The 13,387-nt window shown below is 41.3% G+C and overlaps 1 protein-coding gene and 1 long non-coding RNA gene across 2 annotated transcripts in view; one reads left to right on the top strand and one right to left on the bottom strand.

The window, feature by feature from the left end:
* The window catches only part of DLGAP1 (DLG associated protein 1), an 843,835-nt gene that overhangs the window by 395,992 nt on the left and 434,456 nt on the right, over positions 1–13,387 (top strand). Inside the window, exon 4 of the mRNA XM_026496025.3 lies at positions 4,865–4,960. The gene's annotated coding sequence lies outside the window, so the exon portion shown is untranslated. The remainder of the gene's footprint in view (positions 1–4,864; positions 4,961–13,387) is intronic.
* LOC123000861 (uncharacterized) overlaps positions 1–13,387 on the bottom strand; it is a 31,966-nt gene that overhangs the window by 11,424 nt on the left and 7,155 nt on the right. Inside the window, exon 2 of the long non-coding RNA XR_008959751.1 lies at positions 190–3,144. This is a non-coding gene — a long non-coding RNA (uncharacterized LOC123000861). The remainder of the gene's footprint in view (positions 1–189; positions 3,145–13,387) is intronic.

The raw sequence follows: 13,387 nt of genomic DNA, 5'->3' as shown, positions 1-13,387 counted from the left end.
CATGCGGTTATTTACCACTGCATTTTACATTTGTTTATATCTCTTGACTGCAAATGGTACCGTGTAGGGTCTGTATGTGCATACGTTTTGATGAATTCTAACTTTTTATAATAGATTTGTGTATATTTTATGGTTGTAAATAATAAAATAGACTAATATCTACATATATTTTATGCATTCATGACATACCTTTTTCTCAATCTTTTTTAACATTTCTAGGCTATGCAGTTCATCTGTAAGTTTTTTTTCAAATTGCCACAAATCTGAAAAAAATTCCAATACATTTAATTAAAAAAATGCATATATAAATGGACCTGTGTATTAGTGGACCCGTGCAAAACTGGAGAGTGTTTCACCAATCAGCAGAGCAAATACTGAGTACTGGCAAAGCAGTTCCCCTGAGCACCTGTGTTTATGATGCAGATAAACTGCTTTGGCTTATGCGTCAGACTTAAGTCCTTATACTTAAGTCCTTGTACTTAATACTCCTATACTAGGTCAGGAGAGCAGGAGAGTCCTCCTAACTGAAGAGAGAACAGTTTCAGCCAGGCAACTCATGGCTTGATCTGTAACCTCTGGTTACACTGGGCTTGCAGAAGCAGCTTACAGGTGTCTGGAAAATTAAAGACTTTCTTCTGTTGCTTGTTAGAGATGATTATTTTTGTCCCTAAACTCCAGGAGAAAACAGAGTATTCAGTCCCAGCGTGTTCCTGTTTTCTTTCTCGCTATTCAATTATATTTACCAAATATTTATTAAACATCATTAATTCATATGAGGGTCCTGGGTTACGTACTTGGCCCAGATCAGTGAACGAAACAGGCACAACTCCTGCCCCAAGTTCCTACCTTTGCTCGCTCTCTTGAACCTACTGCCGATGAGGGAGAGAAAGAGAAGCTAGGAAAGGGTGTGGCGGATGATACGAAACATAGTTTCAGGTTTTCTGCACACACAGGCCTTCTTTTAATTCTTTGTTCGGACCACATGGCTTTTCCATTTGCTTCTATTGTGTGGTCACTTTCAGTTTGACTACCAAAATGTGATGTTTGGATGTGACTCAAACTGAAAATTCTCAGCCCTTTTTCCTCATCTGTGAATATTGCTGGAGTAATGAGGGGCTGGGAAGATAAAGGGAGGAAACACTTACTGAGCATTTAGTATGTGCCATGTGAATGGGACATGAAAGGGCATTGAATCCCCACAATGATTCTGGGAGTTGGATACTCTGTTTATCTCTATTCTGTGATCAGAAAATGGAGACTTTGAATTTGCAAAACTTCCTAAAGGTCGCACTACGAAGTGACCAGGACTGATTCTGCAGGTAGAAACCTCACACTCAGGCCTACCTAACCTATCGTTATACCCAGAGCTGGAGAAGCTATTTGCCTAATTCAGTAAACATTTTTAACATTTTGGAATGAATGCATTTCAAATGAATGTGAGCAATAGAGCTTGGTGGGCATAAGAAATTCAGAAGATAAGTATTGCAACGATTGGTGTAGGGGTGCCTGGCTGGCTCCGTTGTTAGAACATGCGACTCTTGATCTTGGGGTGGTGAGTTCAAGCCCCACCCTGGGCATAGAGATTACTTTTAAAAAACTGGTGTAACGTGTGAGGCTATGTCATGGAGACTGCCACATGTCTCCTCACAGGTCATTTTTAAGTATGACCTCTGGCTATATCTCCTCACACATGTGCTTATCTTAGATTCTTCAAGAGACGCTTCTCCAAGAGAACGTACAGAGGAGTTTCTGTGTAACCTGTTCCTCCATCCCCTTCTGTCTCATATATCTTTGAAATGGGAGTCATTGCGCACTTAAGTATCAGTCGGGGGCAGGGGCAAAGACTTAAGACTTCAGGAAAGCCATCTGTCAGTTGTCTTTGTAGACCTATGAATTGTGTTTTGGAGAAGTTACCTGAACCAATGGTTTGTTTCTATTAAGAACAAACTCTGAAAACCACTGCAAATTTACATTTGTTTTATATTTTTTTAAAAATGTCATGTTCTTTGTATATATTTAAGCATCTATAAAATTAAAGGCTAAAAGTGCTGTTCTCAGCCTATTAATAACAATTGTGGTGGTTGGACCAGCCCCTGTGATTCCTGTTATGCTCGCAACATGCCCTTCAGCAACAACCATCAGGAAACTATTACAAAATAGAGGTTGATGACTTACAAGACCTGGCAATTACACAGCATACCCGCGGCTGCACAGAGAGGTTGCAGATATAGGGAGAGCATGCACAAGCTGGGGGTTCTGCATTATTGGGGCCAAGGGCCGGGGCCTATGGTTTTATGGGCTCATTCTTCATTGGTGAATTTAAAACATAAAAGCAGGAATTTTTTTTTAAAGATTGTATTTATTTGACAGACAGACAGTGAGAGAGGGAACACAAGCAGGGGGAGTGGGAGAAGCAGGGAGCCCGATGCGGGACTCAATCCCAGGACCCTGGGATCATGACCTGAGCCAGAGGCGGATGCTTAACAGCTGAGCCACCAGGCGCTCCAAAGCAGGAATTTAAAGCATGAGAAAAGATCAGTTACCAAAATCTCTAAAAGGGGCATCAGTGGGGTGAGGTAGCCTGGCTGTATCTAGTCTTGTGGCTGACATGTGTTTACTGGAGGTCATCTTTCAAGTGGCTGCCTTGGCAATTAAAGCTTTAAATCAGGCACTGGCATAAGGAAAGAAGAAAGAAAAAGAACCATCAGTGCTTTACAGTACAACCTACCCTATAAGGCCTGGGGAGTTGATAAGCTCAAAGTCAGGGGTAGGGCATGTTATAACTCAGAAAGTACATATTGAAATAGGATTACAGTAGCAAATCTTAGAATAATTACACAAGCAATAACCTGAAATCCACTCAGTAGCTATGGTCGCAAACCCGAAGGGTCCCACAATGAAATGCAGTAACTTTGGGGGGCAAAGGAATATGGTCAAAGGTTTGGGTAACACTGAAATATCTTAATATCTTGGGCCATCTCATACAGGTCGATATGAATCTGTCCTGACTTGGTAGATTGTTACCTATCATCTCAATCAGCCTCTTAGTCCTCAGAATAGGTCAGTTCGGTGAAAGGTTGTATGTCAGTTCAGGAGACTTCCAACGTTAGGCCTATGTGGAACAAGTATTTGCATCAGGCATTTCTGTGGAACAAGAGCAAAGGTTCATGAATGGAGCAGATTATAATCCCAGTTTCTGGGTTCTGAAAGCCGCCTGTCGAAATTTCCAGAGATCAGGCTGAAAGCGTCTTCAGATGGAGGACAGACGGTGGCCTTCTCAAAGAATCTCTTGGTTTGCAGTTTGAACGTCTCTGGTGTCTTCCTGAGGGGTCCGCACAGCAACAGGCATGAGGCCCGTCCGTACAGGAGTTTGTAGCAAGTTCTCCCCCCTTTAGTCTACATGGCTTTGGGGAAGGGGCAGTTTTAGTTCTTAATGACTACAAGTCAGAAGTGGGAGAAAAGTGGAAATGTTTGGAGAGTTGTGGCCAAATATTGGAGGAAACTAGAATTCACCAACCAGTCCAGGTTACAGGTAGAAAACAAAACCTCAGACAGTTAAGAGCCCTGGAATCTAATATCCACATGTGTGCATTAGTTTCTCCTGAAATGCAATTTTTTCTCTCTACAGTTAATGCCTATTTCTGTCAACCACCATAAAACTAATTTGTGTGTAAATAGTCTAGTTTCAATTAACTTGACCTAATTATTTACATTAGTGCAGCAAGAATAGCAGTTGACCACCCAGAATTTATCATCTGCTTTGCTGGAACTTTTCATAAGGAATCTCAGATTGAACTTGTATTAGATTTGCCTGCAATACCTATAGACTTGGGTTAATTCCTCTCTGTTTGAGGTCCCCAACATATCCTGAGTTTCCTGCACCTGCCAGGAAGTAACCTTCTTTACTTAATGGGTAAGGCTGAGGGAAACCCTGTAAGCAAGCTGTCAGGCCAATATTTCCAAGGGGCTAGACTGGCTTCTAGCAATTCAACCTTAGTTTCCTGCAATTGTACGGTTATACCTGAGTCTATGTATGTCTCTGTCAAATAGGACTTTCCTGTCAAAGCCTTGGTGATGGAACCAATCTTTCCAATTCTCTCCTGTTTAAAGGACAACAGATTCTTATTGGACTTAAATATACTGCCATAAAAATAAGAATACTAAGTTTCTGAATTCTGGAGTCATCAGGTAGGAGAAAAAGATAAATGTTTTAATTCTGCTTGGAAATTTACCAAATTACTATGAGAATTAGCCTATTTTCCCTCTATCTGGCAAACAAAAAGGCATAAAAATTATCTTCCTCCTGCATTTATTTGGTCACATGTAATTGATTCTTGTTCTGCTTGAATTCACTTTTTCCATTAGTTTTGGAAATTTTTTCCCAGTTCAGTTTTATGATCCTAAAGTTATCAGAAACCTGTATACTAGGGTCTTTTTCATGAATCTCCTTAAAGATGAAACATTTTTGCAGGAACTCTTCTGTAAAAGCATCTGAGTAAAAGAACTATAGATGATAAAAGACAAAAATGGCAGGGTTAAAAGTCAGAACAGAGGGGCGCCTGGGTGGCACAGCGGTTAAGCGTCTGCCTTCGGCTCAGGGTGTGATCCCGGAGTTCTGGGATCGAGCCGCACATCAGGCTCCTCTGCTATGAGCCTGCTTCTTCCTCTCCCACTCCCCCTGCTTATGTTCCCTCTCTCGCTGGCTGTCTCTCTCTCTGTCAAATAAATAAATAAAATCTTAAAAAAAAAAAAAAGAACAGAGTCCATTACAATGTAATTGATAAAAGGAAATCTGGTTATTTCTGTCATATATGACATTTCAAGTTTTTGTTTAAATTCCAATTAACACACAGTGTTATGTTAGTTTCAGGTGTACCATAGAGTGATTCAGCGCTTCCCTGCATGACCTGGTGCTCATCACAAGTGCACTCCTTAATCCCCAGCACCCACCTCCACTCTGGTAACCATCAGTTCGTTCTATATGGTTAAGAGTCTATTTCTTGGTTTAACTCTTTTTTTTTGGCCTTTGTTCATTTGCTCTGTTCCTTGAATTCCACATAAGAATGAAATCACACGGTATTTGTCTTTCTCTTATTTTACTTAGCACTTACACGCTTTAGCTCCAACATATCCTGAGTTTCCTGTCATTACAAATGTCAAGATTTGGGGGTTTTTTAGGGCTGAATAATTTTCTATTGTGGATGGATACACACACCACACCACTTCTTCATCCATTCATCCATCATTGGACATTTCGACTGTTTCCATGATTTGGTTATTATTGATAATGCCGCTATAAACATTGGGGTGCTTGTGCCCCTTCGGATCTGCATTTTGGTATCCTTTGGGTAAATACCGGGTAGTACAATTGCTGGATGATAGGGTAGTTCCATTTTTAACTTTTGGAGGAGCCCCCATAAGGTTTTCTAACAGAGCAACAGGTTTCCCTTTTCTCCACATGCTCACCAACACCTGTTATTTCTTTCTTACATTGTTCATTTTAGCCAGACAGGTGTGAGGCGATATCCCAGTGTAGTTTTGATTTGTATTTCCCTGATGAGTGATGTTGAGCATCCTTTCATGTGTCTGTTGGCCAGCTATATATCTTCTTTGGTTAAATGTCTGTTCATGTCTTCTGCCCATTTTTAAATTGGATTGTTTTAAGATAACTAATTACAAGTGGTAACATACAAGGACATATTGGGTTGCTAGGAGTTTCATCGAGCTCCTAGAACATTTTAATAACCTATATCCAGATAAATAATCTAACAGTTCGGTATCACCTGTTTGATCATATTTCCCATGTAATTTAACGTACATACCAAATAAGCTTAATTGGTTTAACAAGTCTTTGGGAATGTTCCAGGAACCCTCTGGAATATCCCAAAGTCCTCCTGACCCCCAGATCAAAAAAAGTTCATTTAGAATTTGGGGAAGTTTGTCAAAATACCACAAAGGTTTTAAAACACTTAGTCAAATAGAATCATAGGTCACTATGAAACAATACTTAGTTATCTGTTTAACCAAAGTGACGAAGACGTCTACAGGCAAATAAAGAAGCTTACGTAGTTCTAAGCTAAACTCAGGTCTTTCACTATCAAGAAGACTGGGGTTATTTTAGTAATCAAAGACCCGATCAAACACAGGAAATTATTTTGATAAAACATAGCATCACAGAATCCGTGTTTTTAGGCAGATAAAAAAGATTTTAAAAAACCCTTTACAATCTCTTATCAAGAACAGACAAACAGTTCAAGAATACTTTATCCTTTTAACAAAGAAAAAAAACTAATTTTAAATTTGCACCTATGTACTTTCAATATCAAAACTAATTTAATCAAATCTATTCCACTCTTAGCCAGTCCTGACCACACATAAAATTCCTTCCCCAAGATTCCTTTTCCGTAAACCCTCAACTGCTTTCTTTTTTACGTTCATATTTTGTCTTATGTGTTCCCTTTTTTCCAGCCTCAGTTTAAAACAATATTACCTTTCCCTCAACAAAAATGCATTTCCATTCCTCATACCGTCTTTTACCAAAAGCACATACCTTACTCTGCTTGCATACAGAGAAGTTTCCCTTATGATTTTTGGTTTTAACCACATATATTAAAGAGAATTCTTAATTCTTAGGAAGCTTGACTAAGAAATACAGAATTGCGAACTTTTACATTAGTGTTCTGTGAATCGGCAAGCCAAGAAATACTTTGTACTCTCAAATACTTTGTACTCTCAAAAAGCACATACTTCTAGAACTCACACTCTTTCAATAAAGCATAAAACATGTTTACTAACAGACCCAAATTTTATCTTTAGTTTCTCTGTAACGGAGACGCCAAAAGTAGATAAACCTATATGCAGTAATTAATGTTCATTCTTCCTTTTTTTAAAAAAAAAAATGATTTTATTTATTTGACAGAGACAGCAAGAGAGGGAACACAAGCAAGGGGAGTGTGAGACGGAGAAGCAGGCTTCCTGCCAAGCAAGGAGCCTGATGCGGGATTTGATCCCAGGGCCCTGGGATCATGACCTGAGCTGAAGGCAGACGCTTAACAGCTGAGCCACCCAAGTGCCCCTAATGTTCATGATTCTTTCTTATTTGGAAATGTTCTAGATATTCGGTGACTCATCATTTTAACTTACCAAAACTTTAAGGTTTCAGATTACCAAAAAGATTTGGGGAAACTACTTTAAAAGTTTACTCAAAAACTTTTTATCTTACTTGTTCTTCACAATTATGTTCAAATTACCCACAAAAAACTTTGAGACATTAAACAAAGTCTACCATTATTCTAATTTTTGCTGACACATTTTGCAGCAGAGATAACTTGAATTCAACTAGCAAACCCTGATAGTTATTTATCTGCCTTCTATTTAATGCTGATAATTTTGAAGACATGTCTGTTTTAATCAAACCAGCAACCTAACATTAGCTTTAGTACCGAACGTTTTCCCACAGGTCACATGAATCTGAAATTCATTTGGCTTGTTTTAATTTTTTTGAGAATTTTTATGAATACTAAATGTATAGAACCACTTAGTTTTCTTAAATCCAATTAAACAGAGCTCTTTTACTAGTTAATTTTGGCAATATCATTCAGAGGTAGGAACACAGCACACGTCTACAACGCATGAACACACAGGCAGACGCATCCGGAGACCTTATAGGGGGTTTTGTTTTTTGTTTTTTAATTTTTAGCCATGAGATGGGTAAGCTCACTAGTTTATAAGAAAACGGTTGGAGTAAGTTAAGCTTACCTGCCCAGGTGGCTAATACCTTTCTTATTTGTAGAGAAGACTTTAACAATTTGTATTTGTTCCTGGAAGTAATCTTAAGGAGGCTGTGATCTAGACTCTAGGCAAAAGAGCCCTTTTTTTGCAGCTTGTATTTTTAGAAGGCCTCTGTTTCATTTCCTTTCTTTCCTTCCCTTCCCTCCTCTCTCCCTCTTAGGCCAGTGTGGGCGTTGTTTTAGAGACCTCCTGGGTGTTTACATTTCAAAGACAGAGTAAGACTTATCTTCAAGGGGCAGAGAAAAAGTGCAGGTTTTCTCCTAGGAGTTTTAGTGCCTTTTGGATGGTTTTGGCAGCCCCAATTAAAATGTAGCATTGTTGTCGTGTAATTAGGGGGAGTGCCCTGTAAAGAATAACTCTCCGGACTCAGGGTCAAAGGGGGCCTCTTTGGGGCTGGAAATGATGATGTGGTCATTGGGGCCACTATGGTCATGGAAACCATAAACCGCTGGATTCTGCCAATTTCGCACAGCAGGAGATGAGTCTCATCTTAATATTTCCCCCTCACGGTGAGCCGTAGCCATGATCACTGTGATGGAAGGAAATGCCCATCTGCCTGGATGGATCTTTAAGACAGTTAGAGATTTCAGAGTCTTTGGAGATACCTACCAGTTGACCATTTTGGCAGCTATGAATACAAACCCAGAGCCCTTTCAATCAAAAAAGAAACCGGACAAGAGCCAATTAGTTCCCCTCTCTCCTTCCTGTTGTATGCAATCTTTAAGAAAGGGTTGAATTTTATAGGGTATAGTTTAATTTCAGTTTCTATTTCTTGACTTTTTTACTGGTTACCTTAATCTTGGGTGTTGTTACTGGAAAATTTTGGATGACATCACCGGGAGGCCTCTTCACAGAGAGCTGCTTTTCTTTCCAGGGTCCCAGGAGACCCCTCTGGGACTGGGCTCTGCCTCTGCCTCCACTAGCGTGAGAAAGCCCCTAGGCCTCTAGAGCGTAACACCAGAGTCTTAGCATGCTGGTGCACCTGGCATTGAATAACACCCAGCAAGCACCGCCCCTCCCTCCAGGGGGTTTGCATCTGCTGTGCAGCTGCTGAACCCCCTCAGGACCCTCAGGTGGTGCGGCACCAGATGTCCAGGGCCTTTACACTTTCCATCAATTTTTCTAACACGCGACACCAGCAAGTGGACCCCTAAAGTTCTCTTGGATCAAGGGATGAAGAGTGACAGCAATGAGTGGAGTGGTGACCCAGAAACCATGGCCTCTGGTGGTGTCATTGGTTTCTTATTGCAATAATGTGCTTGCGACCCAATCTGCCTTCATAGCTCCCCTTGGCCTTGGCGTGGTAGACCCTTTCTCATGTCAGTCACTATGACCTTGATCATGCTGCTCTGGGGAGACTGCTCATGACTGTCTCGTGACTCTGGGTTGGGCTCTGCAGGCAGCACATTACAGCGGGCAATACGTGAGCACACACAGCAGTGCCTCAGACCCCCAGCAAACACGGGGTTACCCTGAGTTAAGCGGCTGGTAAGCATATTATAGGTAAAGGGCATTCCCCTCAGCTAATTGCAAGAGCAGCCGTGCAATCCTGCTGACTACCTACCTCAATTATTTTGTCCTAATCTCAGCTTATCAGTAACTAGTCTCGTAGTTGCACTGGCTCTGGTGGTTCTTATGATCGCAAGACCTTTAGCAACAATCATCAGGAAACTTTGAGAAAACAGAGGTTTATTACTTACAAGACTTGGAGATGACACAGCACACCTGGGGGCCACGCAGTGAGGTCACAGATGGAGTGAAAGCATGCATAGGCCAGAGGTTCTGCTTTTACTGGGGTGGAGAGTGGGGGCCTAGTGTTTCATGGGTTCACTCTTTAGTGATGGATTTTACAAAGCATGGGAAGAGAAAAGGCAAGTGGCCCACAGGGTCAGTTCTTGAAATCAAGGTCTCTAAACAAAGGAGGTTCAGTGGTGTGGGGTGGCCTGGCTCTATCTCTATGGCCGACCATGTGTTAATTGGAGATTGCCATCTTTGATGCCTTGGCAATTAAAGTCAGGCACTTGCATTACAATAAAAGAAAAAACTGTCAGGGCCTCTCACTAGAGTCTGTCTCTAAGAAAAAGAAGTTTTTTAGTTATACTGGAGGGAACAGGAGACAACAAGTATACTAGTTACTTGGATATAATAATCTGTTAATCGCATGTGTTTATTTCATCTTAATGCTGTAAAATTGATCTGAAGCTAAAAGAGGAGAGCTGTTTGTTTTTCATATTATTTTTCAATATCCTGCTTTGTTCCTCCAATGATTTGAAGTGGCCTACAAGGATAGATCCATGGAGAGAGACAGATAGACCTAGCAGTAGAGATATCTATAAAAATTGGTATTATTGTCGGCTGAATTTAGGCCTATGGAAGACGATTGACATTGGGCTGATATTCCTAAAAGCTGAAGCAAAAAGGAACTGTCTATTATGTCACTCATACTTTTAAGCAGATCTTATGGGGAAACTTTACTTTGGGGGGGTTTTCCCCCCTGAATACAAAAGGAGGGCATAATGCCCAAATCCAGCTCAGTGGAAGCAGTTTGCTGGAGAAATGGGACGGCCTGTGGACATCTGCAGCCTGCCGACAGTGCCCCTTCGTTGTCACAAACATAGCTCATTACTGGGTCCAGTGCTTTCCTCCCCCACACAGTGCGTGTGCACAACTAGGTCGTCCAACTCTTTTCTGCTAAGGCCCAAATGGGCTGAGATTTTTGAAACAAGTGCTCTTGGCCGTCACTACCAATTTATTAGAACTGACAAAACTGAGGTCCATTTGTCCTCGTGGGCTGGACTCTCTAGGGTCAGTATGTGCTTCAGAGAGTTGTATCATAGACACCATCTTCTGTGTGTTTCTTTAAGCGTATTTTCCTAGGGAAAGACTTCAGAGCTTCAATCCATGAAAGGGTCGCAGTGAGGAATGCATTGACCACAGGCCCTTTAAACACTCGTCCTTCAATATTTCTGTCAAGAGCTTTCAATAAAGGTGAGCAGCAAACCGTTCAAAGGCCTACTCCCTGGCGAGGACCCGGGGCCAGTGTTCAGTGCTGCTGATTAAAAGCAGAGCCAGAAGCACGAGTGACCAAACCACAGCCAGCCTGGCAGTCTTGTGAGGCCTCGGAGCCTCGCCCGGCTGGTACTGCCACCCACCTGTACATGGAAAAGGTGAGGCGGAACCTGCAGGCATGTTGGAGTGTCAGCTGTGTGCCAGAAAACGAGGACGCAGTTGAACAGATTCCTGTCCAGATTGTGCTTATTCGAATGATTATACAATAATTAACTACTATTTTTCTTATTTGCTGTAAAGGACAGGAGGGCTAAAATTGTCCTTAAAAAATGAGCTGAGTATTTTCTAGCGTGCCAGAGAGAAAACCTGTCTCAGCATCTCACCAAGCGTAGACAAGGATGCGGAATTTATTTTCAGAGTCTTTCACAGATCTAAAATCATCACAGTAGTTTAGGGCTATAGAAATACTTATAATTGGATGTAAACTCATTTTGCTAGCTTAGGACTATAGAAATACACGGTTTATAACTTTACCATCAAATAGGTGACTCAGACAATAATCACCAGTAGCTTCATTAAATTTGTGCACATATTTATTGTCCACCATAAAATGAAGCCACATATTGACAACTTTTTTTTTTTTTGAGGGAGGGAGAGAGAGAATCTTAAGCAAGCTCCATGCCCGGTGCAGAGCTCCATCTCACAACCCTGCAGTCATAACCTGAGCTGATTTTTTAACATACTGATAACTTCTAAGGATTTTCTTATTTCTGAATTCTGCGATTGGTTAGTATATTCCATAGCATTGTGCAGCGGCTTCCCTCAGAGGGCTTCTCTTTCTCCATGAAGTCTGAGAAAGCTTCATGGAGAATGGAAAAGGAGAAATGTCAGAGTAGAGCACATTAAAAAATTATCATTGTGGTTGGACCTCACTACACAAAAGCAGAAGAAACCTCCGCAGGCTACCTTAATTAATCAACTTAATGCTTATTTTTAACCAGGAACAGATATCCAAAATGTACTAGACATTTGAAAAATCGTCTACCCTAAGATTCGCAGCTCAGAACGTCTGGATTCAAAACTAATGAACTACCTCTGTGATCTTGAGCAAGTAACTTAACACTCTGTGGCTCCGTTCCCTCATCTGTTAACAGCACCTACCTTAGAAAGGTGTTTGACTGATCTATGTAATTGCTTACAGTACCTAATAAACAGAAATTATTGAAGGAAAATGAGTAGCACAAGATACTAGCACTAAAATGAACATTAAGTTTAAATGACCCCAATGGAAATAAATTTTTAAAAATTCAAATTAAAAAAATCCAGAAATTAGAATTTAATATTGCTAAATTAGTATTTTCATAAAACAATTACAATTACGAAAAAGGAACAAAGAAAATTTATAGGATAAAAAGTAAAAGGACAAAGCTGATAAAGCATCATCTCTAGGGCAGATTGCTCACTGCTCAGCAAAACTGACTTTCTCTTCCCGCCAAGCCCCAGCTGCCCCTTGCATTCTGGTGTGTTCAAAGGGGTGGGTTCCAGCCAGTGCACGAATACCTCCCTGGCACAGTGTCTGTGCTGTGAGACCGTGGCCAGTATTTCATGGAGTTAATCTGTGTCCCTGGCAACACAGGGGCTGGAAGGTGGACAGAGGTATCAAGAACCATCTGTAGTGTGCTAAGGAATTTGAACTTTTCCTTGGAGCCATGGGATCTCCGGAAGTGTTTGTTTTATATAATCAGATAAGTACTCCTTTGGCTGGGTAGAGGATAGACACAAGAGAGCAGGAGAGGTGGGCTGGGGGCAAAGGCTAGAGGCAGCGAAGAGCCTTGCATAACCACCCCAGTGGGATGAAAAGAGGAGATGGACTGCAAAGGAAATGGGGACGGGAGAGTCAACAATTGTATGGGTTGTAGAAGTTGAGATACCAGGGTAGGAAATAAAGGTGGACAGAGATGCGGGACGATGGTTATGCTTCTTGACCTCTGCGTTCTCTGAGAAGTGAGAAGATCCTTATTTGCACCGTCTCCTACCGTCACATCTGTCGGTCTCATTTATCCCTGCCCTTTCAGGTGCTGTGCTCTGCATGGAAGACAGTCTAGAAAGTGCCCCCACATCCAGCAACACCTCTACTCTGAAGGCTTCTCTCCCTCCTCCAGACATGCCTGGTCGCTCCTCCTTTGCCCCCTCTCTCCCCCAGTCCCTCTCCTCTCTTTAGCACTTAGGAAAACGTGCTCAACAACATGCTCACTTAACATCCCTGCCAACTTGATGAGAAGGACATTGATGGGAAAGATCTATTTTTCATCTTGGTATTTCTTAGAAGGCCAGATAGAATGGGTTCTCAATAGATGTTTAATGAATGAGCTAATTACTTGAGAATAAATGGACAGGAAAAAAAAGGGATCTCAAAATAGCACAATCCTTACCTCCATTCTCATAAGAATCTAGGAGGCTGAATAGCAACACCTGGGTGGACTGACAGCATTGAAAAGGACTGTAATTAAGGTTGAAGCAGAAAAACCCATACAGTCCACAGAGTTGTATGATTCTTGTTCCTTTAAAACAAAATTAACAATTTGTG

This window comes from Ursus arctos, unplaced genomic scaffold, assembly GCF_023065955.2.
Source record: "Ursus arctos isolate Adak ecotype North America unplaced genomic scaffold, UrsArc2.0 scaffold_17, whole genome shotgun sequence".
Taxonomy (NCBI): Eukaryota; Metazoa; Chordata; class Mammalia; order Carnivora; family Ursidae; genus Ursus; species Ursus arctos.
The sequence above is the reverse complement of the archived record's forward strand: the minus strand, read 5'-3'. Positions and strand labels throughout refer to the sequence as shown.